The sequence below is a fragment of the Dipodomys spectabilis genome, unplaced genomic scaffold, assembly GCF_019054845.1.
Source record: "Dipodomys spectabilis isolate Male_0828 unplaced genomic scaffold, ASM1905484v1 ptg000644l, whole genome shotgun sequence".
NCBI classification, from domain to species: Eukaryota; Metazoa; Chordata; class Mammalia; order Rodentia; family Heteromyidae; genus Dipodomys; species Dipodomys spectabilis.
The window spans coordinates 68,646-83,302 of NW_024871321.1; the positions used below are offsets into that span (position 1 = coordinate 68,646).

Consider the following 14,657-nt stretch of genomic DNA (forward strand, 5'->3'; position numbering starts at 1 on the left):
GGGAGTCCCCTAAGTGACCCCTCTATCTACTGGTTGTCTTCCTTCTTTCTCATAGACCCTCCTAGGACACAACAAAGAGAAGCTGTTTTGTCTCCGCCTACAATGGTCAGCTCAGACAGCTGAGGAATCTAAGTGGCTGTGGCGGGCAGCTCACACACCCAGTCAGCCAATCAGTGGCCGGCACTCTGAGTCCTGCCCAGCAACAGGCCAGGGACAGGAAGGTCAGACCCAGTGTGACAGAAGTAATCTAGAACGTAGTCTGCATGCATGCGCATGCGTGAGGAGTGTGCTGAGCACACAGCAGACACACACAACGTGCACATCTCTTAAATATTTAATACATGTGCATGTTTCTAGAGATACAAACTCACTCCTTACCTGAGAAACGAGTCCAGCGTGGACAGTCCATGAAAGCATGCTTTGCTACATCAATGAGTCTGCAAAATTATAAAGTTGCATAGGATGTGTGTAGATACGAAGATATGTGGGTGCACGCATGCACGCACACACGAGTCTATGTGTCTATATGTATATATACTTACAGATGTTCACAGAACCTTAGATCCAAACAAATGAGCATTATTTTTCCTACCCTCCACCCCTGTTGTTAGGAATCCCCAGCTCCAACCTTCAGCAGTCCTGGCCACACATAGTGCGCATGGCCCGGCCCTGGAGGCCCTCGCATGCCTGGATTTCCACCACGGCTCCTTGCTGCCCCCACATCAGGGTAGGGGGGACATGGGCACCCCACTCCATGCAACACACTCCTTGTCCCGTTTTGTAAGCGACTGATTATAAAAACAGTATCGCAGCCGCCCTCCCGCTTGCCCCGTGTCAGGTGTTCGGGGCTAAGAACAGACACCAGAAGGGAGCCATCTGCAGCCACTCTTAGTTCAGTCTCCCACAAGAGAGAGCCGCTTCCTCCAGTGCTCAGCCCAGTGAGAACTGAAGCTGGCTGCTGATTGGCCCAAAGCACAGCTGCATGAATACCAATCAGAAAAGGGCTTCACTAACCTTACCCAGCAACAAGGGAAGCTGAGGAGGGCCAGCGCTGCCCAGGCTCGGAGGTGTGAGAATGAAGGTGAGTCCCGCAGGGAGGCCGTGGGCACGCCCGCCCCGGCTCTGTTGGAGCCAGGCGCCTCCAGCCTTAGTTCTGTTCTGCCTTGGTAGGCCAGGGCCTGCGCTGCCTTCAGTAAACGCCAAGGTTATTGGGTCAAAGCGCACAACACGACACCAATTCACCGTCGCGAGTGCCTGATCAAACACACTTGACACAAAACCTGCACAAACAGAGGATGCGCAGCCAAACCGAGGGCAACGCAGTGTCGCCTTGCAGTGTCGCCTTCCGCAGGGCTCTCCACACGCTGCTCCCACACTGCGTGTAGAAAGGACTTTTATGCAAATATAGGTCTTCCAATGATGCCCCTCAACGGCATTGGATGAGCCGGGCTGGTAACGGCTCCCTCGTGCCCACTTCCATGGGCCTGGGTGAGGAACAAGCGTCCCTCAGCCCCGCCTCAGAACACAGCTCTTTCTGGATCTTTATGTACCCCACGTCTTAGCACAGGGGTGCACTTGGTACCTCCCGGTGGAAGGAGAGTCAGTGTGTCACACAGTCAATACAACCATCCGCTTACTGCCAACGAAGGGCAACCCCACAATGCAATGCTTCACATACTTGACCTAAGATGCGCAAACTCAGACTACGAATCTCCTTACTCTCGTGTAAAAACCTGTTATTTCTCTAAAGCTTAAGTAAGCCACAATCATTATTGCTGTTTCAAATCCCACAAAAGCTTTACCGTTTTTTCCTAGTTCTTGTTTCTAGATGTTTCTGGAATATTCCTTACTTGCTCGCTGTCTTCAATTCTACACTGAAGTGCTTCTCCTGTTGGCACACAAGATTGCCCTCAGCTGTCCTGGACCTTTATTTATTTTTATGTATTTGTTTTTGTCAGTTGTGGGGCTTGAGCTCAGGGCCTGGGTGCTGTCCTTGAGCCTCTGCACTCAAGGCTGGCCCTCTACCAACTGAGCCACAGTTGCAGTTTTCTGGTGGTTCACTGGAAATGAGAGTCGCATGGCCTTTCCTACCCAGGCTGGTTTCAAACCATGATCCTCAGATTTCAGCCTCCTGAGAAGTTAGGATCACAGGCGTGAGCCACGGGCATCCAGCAACCTTTTTTTCTTTTTTAAGATGGAGAGGTCTGTTTCCTATTGATTGACATCTTGCCACATCTATAAATATTCCCACTGCTCGTCATCTGCATCCCGGTATCAGCTTGAGTATGAAGATGTGGAACAGAGAATCTTCAATCTAACAAGGAAATGGTGTTTTCTTTAGCAGCAGCAGCTCCTGAAGCGAGCAGGAGCAGTCCCGCTCTCGAGATTCTGGTTCCATGAAAACCATGGCTCACTGTGGCCCTTGGTGCTGAGGTGGACGCCCCTCAGAAACCCCTTCTCTAAGCTTCTATTCCATGAATGCAGATACAGGGGGGAGGCAGGAGGGGGCCCAGGCCTGCACGCCAGCACTCACATACCCTGGAGATCACACGAGCTCAGCCAGCCTGAGCAAGGAAATACTCATCAAACCACAGCACCTAACGAGGTAGCCAGGTGTGCCCCCCTTACCAAAGTCCACAGCCAGTCATGCCCTGGAGCTGCCGCACAGTTACTCCCTTAACATGCCTTTATCAAGGCCACACATTTACTGCCTCAGGCATTAAGAAACAACGTCATTAAATATATTTGTCACATTTTTCTTGAGTGGATCATTAAAGAGTATAAATGAGGCCTGGACTTAATCCCCGGAAAAAGAAAAAAACAATGTAATACTGTCAATTCTCTTCAAATTGAGCTACAGATTCCAAGCAATCCCCTATCAAAATCCCAGCTGTCTACTTTGAAGAAATTGACCAAGCTGACCCTAAAGTCCTACCAGAAGAAACTGACAATAACTAAAACAATTTGGGAACGGGGAGGAAGCAAAGAACTAAGCATAGAGGACTCACACTGCCTATTTTCAAAACTGTCTACACAAAGCTATAATAACCCAAACAATATGGCAATGCTAGCACAAAGATCAGTATTTAGGTCAATGGAAGAGAAACAAGCCTTCAGAGTACAGCCAATTGATGGAAGTCAGTGGACCGCCCAAGGGAAAGAAAGGCCCATATGATCACAAGGAAGCTGCAGGTAATAATATGCTCAGGAAAAACAAGAACCTAACACTGGAAGGAAAGAGAAGGGGGGGGGGCGGGGGAGGAGGGGATGGAGGAGAGGGAAAAAGTGTGTGTGGGGGGGGGAATCCTCAGTTTGTGAAGTGTGGAGTTTCCATTTAACTTACCAAATTCAATACCCAAAATGACCAAAAACATGTCGTGTGCGGAGTCAGGCAAAAACCTGCCCATCAACACTCACGATGACCCCAAACCGAAAACAACTCCAATGCTTGGCACATCGCATATCCAAGCAGTGGAGTAGTACTCAGCCATGAAAAGGAACCAAGTACTGCTGCCTGTTCCAACCAGACAGACGACGGAAGGACTCCTTCCTTCCTTCCTTCCTTCCTTCCTTCCTTCCTTCCTTCCTTCCTTCCTTCCTTCCTTCCTTCCTTCCTTCCTTCCTCCCTCCCCTCCTTCATGGCTCACCCTGAACCATTCCACCTACAGAGCAGGCCGGGACGGGCAGAGAAGACTGACCCGGAAGCAGATTGGGGAAGAGCCAGGAGCAGCTCCCAAAGGGCACAGGAATGGAGAAGGACCGTGGCGATGTCTACACAGCTCTGTGGATGCAACAGAAACCACGGGACTGTACACGGAAGGGTAAGTGCCATGATCCGTGCGTGGCATTTCAGAAAATAGCACAGCTGCTCTGCATGTTCCCCACCTGCTCTCCCCAAGCCTCTTCTCGTGGGTCAGTCGCTCCGGACTCCCGGGCCGGGCGGGGCCGGCCAGGGCGCGTCCGGTGGCTGTGCCCGTGGCAGAGGCGGCACGCGCCGAGCCGTACTCACCTAGACAGACCAGCCACGTGTCACTCCCCTCCGAAGTGGGACGCAATCCACAGTGTGCTTATAGCTTAGGAAACAGAGAGAAGCCTGAAACACCGACACGAAAGAGCAGAGCCACGGAGGAGATGAGAGCGACGCCGTCCTCAGCGCGGAACCACCGGTGAATCGGCCATCTTCTACCAGAGACGCAGCAAGTCCTACGCGAGACACATGTCCTCCGATGAACTAGCAATGGAAGAGCCTGAGTACTTACGTGTAAGTAATGCTGCTAAGTGTGTCTTTACATGCGGTCTGTTTCTCGAACTTTCTGGAGTTGCACATGGCTCGGTCCCGCCTTAGCCATGACTCCCTGATCCACCAAGCGACCAGTCACCGTTCACTCGTCGGACAGCACCGTCAGAGGCGACAGCGATAAACGCACTCTAATGCCCAGGGGATAGACCATTTCATGAGACACTCGGACCCATCTTTTCACGTATCCAGTAGAGGATTTATCTATTTTATGTGTCAATGATTTCATGTCAGAAAGCACCTTAAATATGCTGGCATTCTAATGAGCTGATGAGGTGGTGTCACAAAGGACAAAAACAGAAGTATCCTGACATTATCATCATGTACTATAGAGTCTGGGCATATAGTAGATACTAGTTAAAAAGGAACCAGTAGGAACATACAAAGCACGTATAAACAACTCTTGAAGTGCAAAAGTTATTCTTTTAGAAAGCAAAGGCAGTGATCTAGAACATTTTAACAGACATAGAAGCTAACATGCTGGCGTGTTTTCATATAAAAATAACGCAATTAACGTAACCTAGTAGTATAATATTCTATGCCCTGCCCGGCCTTGCCTAATAGAAGCACTGCCTAGCACCATTCGAACTAATGAAATCTAACACTGAGAGACGTTTGTCAGCCATCTAAAGCTTGCCTGCCTAGTGTGATTTCCTATTTCAAACTTAAAACACCCCCTTTAAAAGCTATCCACAATGGTTTATTACCACACCCTGAAGAAAGCCATCTTTAAAATAACACACATACCCCAAAGGGAGCCCTGGCAGCCATCTTATCAGTTCTTTCACACAAACAGAAACTGAAATACAATTTGCATAGTCACTGTGGTTGGCTGCTGGCAGCAGAGCCACGTGGCCAATCAGGAAGCCCACGTCGGTAACCATAAGAGGAGAAATTTGAAGTCTGCCTGGCAACAGCCTAAAAATAGACACTGTATGACTGACTGTATGGGTCCTAGACCAGGTGTGAACACACAGGAACAAGGAACAGCTAACACACTTTGTTTTCTTGGGGGAAATGTGCCTCTCATTTTATGACCTCAAAGAGTAATTTGATCTCTTTTCTTCTTAAGTGCTCACTGAAGAAAAACAAATGAAAAGCTAAACCAATGGGCCACTTCTAAGTAACAATGGCATTATCTATTTTACTTCACACGTATGTGCACGCATGTGTGCACAAACCAAAGCTACATGTAAGGATTGTATTTTTCAAGCGAATAATGAAACACATGGATCACAGTTCTAATAAATTCAAAGCACTTTCAAAACCCCAGGATCTCAACAACTGCATTTTTCTAGTACGTTTTTCTGCAACTACTTCACAATCTTAAAAAAAAAACCAGAAACTGACATGTTTTAAAACCACAAAAGTTGGGCTGGGAAGATGGCCCAGTGGTGGAGCGCTTGCCTTGCATGCATGTGGCCCTGGGTTCGATTCCTCAGCACCATATAAGAAGAAAAAGCTGGAAGTGGTCTGTGGCTCAAGTGGTAGAGTGCTAGCCTTGAGCTGAAGAGCTCAGGGACAGCGCCCAGGCCCAGAGTTCAGGCTCCACAACCGACCAAAAAAAAAAAAAAAAAAAAAAACACAAAAGTTAAACATCTTGTCAGAGCAGACCTCTAAATAATAGAGGAATTTGCCTCTTTTCTTTCAGTTCTGGGGTTTGTGATACTTGATCTATACCTCCAGTCTTACTTTTGCAATTTTTCTTCCCAGACCAACCTCTAACTTTGATCCTCCTACTGTCAGCCTCCTGAGTAGGATTGTAAGCCTAAACCACCAACACCTCACTCTCCTTTATTCGTTAAACAGAAACTTCTCCCAGCACTCAGTAGTGTTGTGTTTTATACACAACAGGAATTCGATAACTATTTTCCCAGTCAAGTTCAAATAATACCAGTGAGGAAAATGCATTACCTTAGTGCAGGAGTCAAGTCATAATTAAACATTAAACAACACTTCTATTTCTGGTTTTTGATTAGGCTTGAAGTGCAGAAACATGAAAACTGACAGAACTTAAAATTTTTCCTTCTGTTTTCCAGGATGTATTTCACCATTCTGGCTATAACTCAATGGTTAGCCCACTAACAAGGGTTCAAGGAAAGATGATGTTATAGGGAAGGGAAGAAAGGAGGCGAGGGGAGGGGAGGGAGGGAAAGGGAGGGGAGGCGAATGCTCTACACACTTATTATTTTTCTGTTTTCCTTTCCCCTCCTGGAAGCTGAGGATCAAGCCAAAGCCTCACAACAAATGGCAGGCAAGTCTATCCGTTTCTTATCAAACCTTCTATCAATGCATTTTGGTGAAATGGAAAATTAAGCTTCAAATGTTTTCTTTGGTCAATGTTCTCTAAAATGAAAATGAGTTCATATACCTGATATTACTTTCAAAAAGCTAAATGCCTGTATCCTAAATTAGCATACAAGGAATTACTTCCATTTCAAATCAAGCTCGGAAGCCCAGGCCTTCAATCCACAGGAGTGCAAGCTAGTTTTACATAATAAAAGGTCAATTCAAGGACGGGGAAAATTAAGTGAGGAACTGATTTACTAATAAATGTTCTTTTCATTTCAGAACAATGGCTAGATTTTGAAATAAAGTTTCCCTATGCTTTTACAAACACAACACTCAGCCTGGGAGCATGGCTCAAGTGGTAGAAGACTAGCAGTGAGCCAAAAAAAGATCAAGTGAGTTTTAGCCTCAGAACTAATACAAAAATATAAAACAAAAACCACACATTTTAAATAATAATTTGTGAAACCTAACATACCATTTTATATTTTTTAATGTTACATTTACATGTAATATATATCCAGTCTCTAGTTCTATCTGTAGCTTTAAAACACCCTGCCTAAGAGCTAGAAGGTTCTAAATTCAAACCTCACTACTAAGAAATAAGTAGCAAATACCTAAATATGGACAATATAGTCTGTAATATAAAGTTATTGCACATAGAATTTTTGTGCATATACCGAAGAGACACTGAGCTCAAATGCATGCCCAACAAATGTTGGAGCAGTTCTCTAGTTTGCATGAATTACCATTTCTTTATCACAGAGGACTTGATCCCAGTAATCACCACCAGGCTTTCAAATGTATAATTACAGATAAAACTTTTATGAATCCTGACTTCTTGATAAGGAAATACTCTCAATACTTTTCAGCCAGATTTCTGAAAACTGAATTTAAAAAATTCAAATGAGAGGGGGAAAAAAAGTATGCCTTTCCTTCCAATCTCAATTTCAATGCACTTCTGCTCATAATCCTATTTATAATTCAGTTATAGCCCACAAGACTTCACAAGTAGTTGCTAAGCAACAGCAGCATGCTCAGCTCAGGCCTACTGGAAAGCTGGCTTTCGGCCACATGAGAATATTTAACTGAACCTAGAGCCTCCAGAATGGGGGGAGGGGTGACAGGAAAAGAGGAAGGAACAAGGAGGCGGGCGGGGAAGGAGAAGGGAAGGAGGGAGGAGGGGAAAGGGAAAAGAAGGATGAAGGGAAAGGGAAGGAAAAGGAGGGAGGAGGAGAGAGAAAGGAAGAGGGGGGAGGGGAAGGAGCGGAAGGAAGGATGAGGGGGAGAAGGGGGAAGGAGAGAGGATGGAGGAGGGAGGGAAGGGGCGGAACAGGAAGAGATGAGAAGAGCAAGGCGGTGGGGAGGAGCAAGGCAGTAGGGAAGATACCTACTGAAGTTGGCATTACTCGCAGTCTTCCAGAGTTCTCATCTTTTCCATGATAACAGATTCTAAAGCTACTCTCAGCCAGATCACTGCTGGATACAGCGCGCAGGCGCAGATGCAGGGCTGGCGGTAGACAGGACAGCCGCGAACAGTGAGCGCGTTCAAGGCCAGGCGTGACACTTAAGCCACATCTCCCTCGCATCCCGTGACTCCTCAATACCTGGGTAACGCCTGAAAGAGGACATCATTTTTATACCCTACACGGTACTCGTTCTTAGTTTTAGATATCTAAGGAAGTACAAGCATATAATAAGGGAATTTACTAAAAGCCCAGAAGGGCTTACAAAAGATAGCTGTCATTTCGCTACAGAAATCGAAAGGCACTCAAGGTTTCCATGTCCGTTCACTAATAAAAGTGGCTAGTTAAGATGAGTTTGAAGAGGGGGGGAGCAAAGAGAAACAATTAAAAAAATTTCAGGGCTGAAAAATGTACAGATTTTCCAATAACTAAGGCCCAATGAATATCAAAACAATAAATTAAAACAAAATTAAATCTCTTGATACCTAAGACATATAGTAAAAAGATTTCAGAGAGCAATATATAAGAACATATTAATGACTTCAAGCTTTCTTATCATGAAGAAATAAGAATTAAATGAGATCAGACTTATGCTAGAAGAAACAATGGTCCATGCTCAGGGGAAGTTATTTTTACCCTGGAATTCTATTGCCAGTCAAACTAGCAATCGATAAGAATAGACAAAGACACTACTTCTAAGCAAAGGCTTAGAATAACACACGAAAACTGTATTACAGGTACAAAATAACAAAAGCCTCTATGAGGAAAATCAGATGTGGCAATCAGCAATGTCCTAAAAAAAAAAAAATTAAACCCATAGGCAGGCTAAAATAACTGAGGATTCATCACCTTTAAAATATTCTGAACTAAAATAAAATATCAGAATATTACAACATGGGAACTAGCATTTAGAGTTACAGAAATAAGGAAATAAGGGTAAAAATCAACCAGGGATAAAAAATTACTTCCATTTCAAAATGATAGAAAGAAGACCAAAAAAATCCATCAGGTATTATAAAAAAAAAGATATTCCTTATAACAAAACATCACAGAAGAACTGCAAATTAGGAAGGAAAAAATTACATGCTAAATATAAATCCTACTAAAGAAAATGGTAAGTATAAATATGAAGCCGACAGACAACATACTGTAAGAGGACTCCAAGTGCAACTCAAGTAATGCAGCCCCAAAAGAAGTATGTTTCATTGTTAACAAAGCACAAACCACTAGAAATGGGTATGTAACAATATTCCTGAAGAGCATCACTTCAAATCACATACAATGCCATCCAGGTCTCAAAATACTCAGGTAGAAATTACAATCTGTGGAGATGCACACACATTGCTTTCTAAAGAGACAAATACAAAAAAAAAAAAAAAGAAATCTTCTTGATTCAGATATTCAAGTATATTAAAGGTTATCAGTGAGAATAGCTGTAAATTTGCATAAACTTGAACACCTTAAGATGGCTGCCAAGAATAATACTCTATATAGTTAGAAGGGGTGATGAGGTATTTCTTGAATACTGTCTTTGTCTAAACATCGCCTTGTAGATTAAAGGAGAGGATGACGGTGCTAAAGAATGTTCTGGAACCATGTGCTATATGAGAGCTAGCTGGGGGAGAGGCAGGGTATTTAGCCTAGAACACGGAAAAGTTTAGCTCTACACAGAGACAAAAGCATGGGGCAGGCAGATGTGAATAGCCAAGACAAAGGCAACTTTGTCGGATTTGCCTTCTATCCCACAAAAAAAGAACTGCCTAATGCAATCACAGGTGCTCCCAACTAGTTAACAAACAGTAGATTTTTGTGCACAGTGCAAGGTTAGAACTACTTATCCATGAGCGTCCCTTTTGTTGCAAACATTGTGTGGCTCTACCCTGCTTGCTAAATACATCTGACCGCCTAAAAGGAACAGAAGAACTCAAAACTCACACTTTTATCATCCGGATTTTGGGTTGTTTACACTCAGCTCCCCAAGTCTCACATGCCCCCTACCCCCACCATGTCTTCTGTCATTTCCTTTCATGCTTCCTTTGGGCTTGTCTATACAGCACATTCCTGCGTCCTCCCCCCTCCCCCTCCCTTGCTATGACACGCCCCCCCCCCCCCCAGCCTTCACCCAGCCAATAAATCACTCTCTTCATCTAACAACTCCCTTCTTTTTCTGTAAAAAGATGTAAAAAACTCCATCTGCCTCAATTATCTTCCCAAGCCAACCTTTTCCCAGGCAGTGTAATAGTTCAGGAGACATTTGAGAATCGTCGTCTTTCTCCCCAACTGACTTCAAAATTAATCAAAATTGATTTGTCATCTTTTTGTCAATCACAGTGAAGTCTTTTGCTAAGATAAAAAGACACACAAAAATATAAGGTTTATCTACTTTATAGTGAAAAATCACTAAAAATTATATTGTATGTAAGTATGCATACATGTATATATCTGTGCAGACACAACATATTAAAAGTATATCCATATAAATGTGTATATCCACAGCCACATCACACATTAAAAGTATTTGTAACTACATATGTGTGCATGCACACAGACACACTGCAATGTTAAAAGTATATGCACCTGCACATGTGTATATGCACATACAGACACAGTACATATTAAGGTATGTGTATGCATAGTGTACACACAGAGACACACATATTGAAAGTGTGTACGCGTGTGGGTATACACAGATACACTGCATGTTGAAGGATATGTTCTTACACACGTGTATATGTGCACACAGATACAGTACATGTTAAAAGCACGGGCCCCACGGTGTAAGGCCATGAGCTAGCGACAGCTTGACATCCAACACATGACCGTCCATGGCCGCTGCCCCCCCACGTCTGAAGCCACAGTGTGTGACCGCTGCGGAGGACCCAGGGCTCCAGGCTGCAGGGGAGCCTATTGTTTCTCTGTAGAGAGCGGGCACAGGGGAGAGCCGCCTGCCTCCTCTTTTCCACCTTGCATGCTAACCCCACCTCTTTACCTCACTCATCCTACACCTGGTCCCCAAATGAGTCTACCCATCAGTGACTTAGGTCCTCTGGAAATCCTGATAAAAAGAGCACACGCATTTTTGCAGCTCTTTATCACATAAGCCTCCCTATCTCTACTATATAATGGCCAACATCTTTAATAGCTATTTGTATTGCAATAGGAGTTCTTTCTGTATACATATCTCAGACATTCAAAGTAACAAAAGGCTATGCATCCTCAGGAAACCTGAAGAAATAAAATATTAGATGCAATGGGATTTCTAGTTAATATTCATTAGTTTTAGACTCAAGTTCAGTTTGTTAAAATTGTGATACATTTAAATATGGGATGGATATGGGTGGAACCATGTTATATATGAATTATCTAATATGAATATTGACGTAACAATGTTCTATTTCTCTCTATAAATACATCTTATCTGATGTAAGCCTAGTCACTTGTGTAAGCAGTCTGATTTGTAATGGTAACTCAAAGTAGCAAATTTACACTAGAACTTCAGAGTTAAGTGAGATTACAAACACCATCTCTGCATACACCAGTTGGTGTCAGTGTAACTGAAAATACAGAAACAGACTAGAATTAAAAGATACCTGCAATTGATTTACATGTAATATGAGCAAATCATGTTCACAAGTAATAGTCACATATGAAGTCCCCTGCATTTCCATTTCCATGTGAGGACATTCTGAACACATGAAAAGGACATTTTTTTTTCAAAGACCAAATCCAAATATGGCACCCCCAAATCTCCCTGAACATTAACACTATTCATCCATCAATCCTGTTGTTGCCAGGAGTAGAAACCAACCAGCCAAGCTTCCTGATGCTGAGACAGAGCTGTAAGACCTGGGGGCGGGGTAGGCGTAGAGACCCCAAGAACAAGGACCTGAGTCTCCTTCTTACCTGTGGAGTGAGAAAAGGACTTCCTCTTCTGTCAACCACTGCTACTTAGTTCATTTGTGCAAACATTAGAGCTAATGCAGACTTCTGGGACAGCCTTCTGTAGTCTACCATTTCTTGTTTAATTCATATTCATGAAAAAGAACAAACCAGGAGCACCGTGGGTTGGCTACCCACTCAGATTGCTCGCGATGCTTCACATCTGTGGTGGAGTTTGTGCAGCAACTCCCATGAACCACAAAAGCCCCACGCGTCACCCGTGTATGCCAGGGAGGTGCGCGGGACACGTCAAGTGCATCTTCACAATGACTGTGTCAAGTGAAAATGCCTAGAATCGGAATCCCTGCCCGGCCTCCCACGCGGCCTGTCCACCCCTGGCTCTGCGGCCACGGCGTGCAGTGGGCCCCTCCCACGGCCGCCCAGTGCATCAATAGGCACCATCTGCCCCGGCGGAGCTGGAAGCTTCGCAGGCTAGCCGCTCCGCACACGTCCACTGGCGTGGTAGAGCTCTCCCCACTGTTATTCTAATGCGCCCACTCGGATGTGTCAGCCACTCCAGAGGCTGAATTCTTGCCCAGTCCACACGGAAAATCCACGACACGTTTTCCTGGCTGCCCTGGACCAGCCAGACAGCAGTCACAGCTAGCTGGCGCCGGGAGAGCCATTTACATAAAGCCGTCCTAGCTTTCCAGACCAGCGAGGAGAACCGGGGAATAAACCCTCCCCTCGCTCTCACTCTGGCTCTCGTTCCTGACAGGCAGCGACTGGTTCTAGAATCCACTAGCTATTTGCTAATACCATTCAAATCCAGGTGCTGGAGGGGGGAGGGGGGGAAGCCAACTTCTAATTCTTACATAACTGACGCCCCATCCCCCGCCACGTGGACAAATTTAAATCCCTAAAGACTTCTTTTCCACAAGGCCTTCGTTTTATGGTGACAGATGAATAGAAGTACCTAAAACGCAATGCCTTCTGGTTTTAACTATCATCAAAACTGTCCTCATTCCAATCAAGTGTTTTTCAAATTCTAGTAAGGAATCAATTAAGTAGCACATGTCGTGCAATAGATTTGCTACCGGAAGCACACATGAGCAGACTCGGGACCACTATCATGAGGGCTGAAAAGCCGACTGGCTCGCTGAATTAGTGCTCTGAACACGTGCTCCGTGCGAAGACAGACAGACACACACACGGACACACAGACACACACACACCAGGTCACAAACGTTCTCTCGAAAACGCTGTCACTAGCACATCACTTTTACTGGGCTGATCTGAATTGTAAATAATCGTACTGTCCACCTCACTCTTCCCACATACGTATGTTTCGTTTCATCCTCCAGTAAAAAAAAAAGGTCATTTAGTATCACATCTGAAAGGATACTACAAAGTATTAAGATGCTAATAAAACGGTTGAGCCAAAATGCCTTCTTTATTGTTTAAGCTTATTTTTAGCTTAGAAAACCTTCCTCAGGTTGGGATGTCGCTCGATGGCAAAGCGCTTGCTGGGCAACTGCCATGTCCTGGGTTCGATCCCCAGTGCCAAAAAGAAACAACAACAAAAATTCTTCAGATACCCGTATTACATAGTAAAGGAAAGAAGGCTCTAAACCCATGAGGAATAATGAAGTCACAGGATGGGGTATCAGCGTCAAACAGACCTGTAGGGAACCATAAACGTACTAGATAAAGGCTGACGTGAAATGATAGGTTTCTCCTTCTCTGTCAGGTCTGGGAGGACAAGCAGCCAAGGAAGTGACAGAGACAGAAGCAAGCCAGTGGGACGTCACAGGCCAGGGGAGGGTGAAGCTCACACCACACACTAATCGGAAAATCTCAGAGTTGGAAAAAAGACCTTGGAAGTTATCTACATATTGCATCCCTTCCCAGTGTTCCTTGTCTAGGTATTTCCTGTCTTTCTTTTCCTACTTGTACATGAATCCAATCTTGAATAATAATAGTACAATCAAAGGACTTCAACTATAGCTCCACAGAAAATACAAGTACTACATTTTTTTTGGTAGGTCGTGGGGCTTGAACTCTGGGCCTGGGCGCTGTCCCTGCACTCTTCAGCTCAAGGTGAGTGCTCTACAGCTTGAGCCACAGCGCCACTTCCAGTTTTCTGGTGGTTTATTGGAGGTTAAGAGTCTCATGGACTTTCCTGCCTGGGCTGGCTCTGAACCGTGATCCTCAGATCTCAGCCTCCTGAGTAGCTAGGATTACAAGCATGAGCCATCAGCACCCGGCTACAAGTACTACTTTTTAAGTCAAGTAAGCAGATCACAGAACAGCATGTGAATTAGTCAAAAGCTAAAAATCTCTAGAACCTAGCTGAGTGCAGGGCTGGGGGAGGGGGGGTCATGCCTGTTATACTAGTTCCTGAGGAGCCAAGAACCAGAGATGGCAGGCACATCAATGCTAGTCTGGGCAGATGGAGGCACATCAATGCTAGTCTGGGCAGAGAAGTCCTAAGGCTTCATCTCCAAAACCAATAAGCAAAAAGTGTGGCTGGAGGCACACTTAAAGTGTTAAAGTGGTAGAGTACCAGCAGTGCAAGCAATCTAAGAAAGCTCAATCCAGCTCAAAGCCCAGTACTGCCCCAAAACAGACAATCTTGATTACCGAGGGCCCAAAATGGGAGGTGTTCCCGACTCACTGCTTCAAACTGCAGCAAAAGAGTGGGCTTCTTCTTATCCATACAGATA

The 14,657-nt window shown here is 44.9% G+C and overlaps 1 protein-coding gene across 1 annotated transcript in view; it reads right to left on the minus strand.

The window, feature by feature from the left end:
* The window catches only part of LOC122101238 (activating transcription factor 7 interacting protein), a 58,925-nt gene that overhangs the window by 29,187 nt on the left and 15,081 nt on the right, over positions 1-14,657 (minus strand). The window lies entirely within an intron of this gene.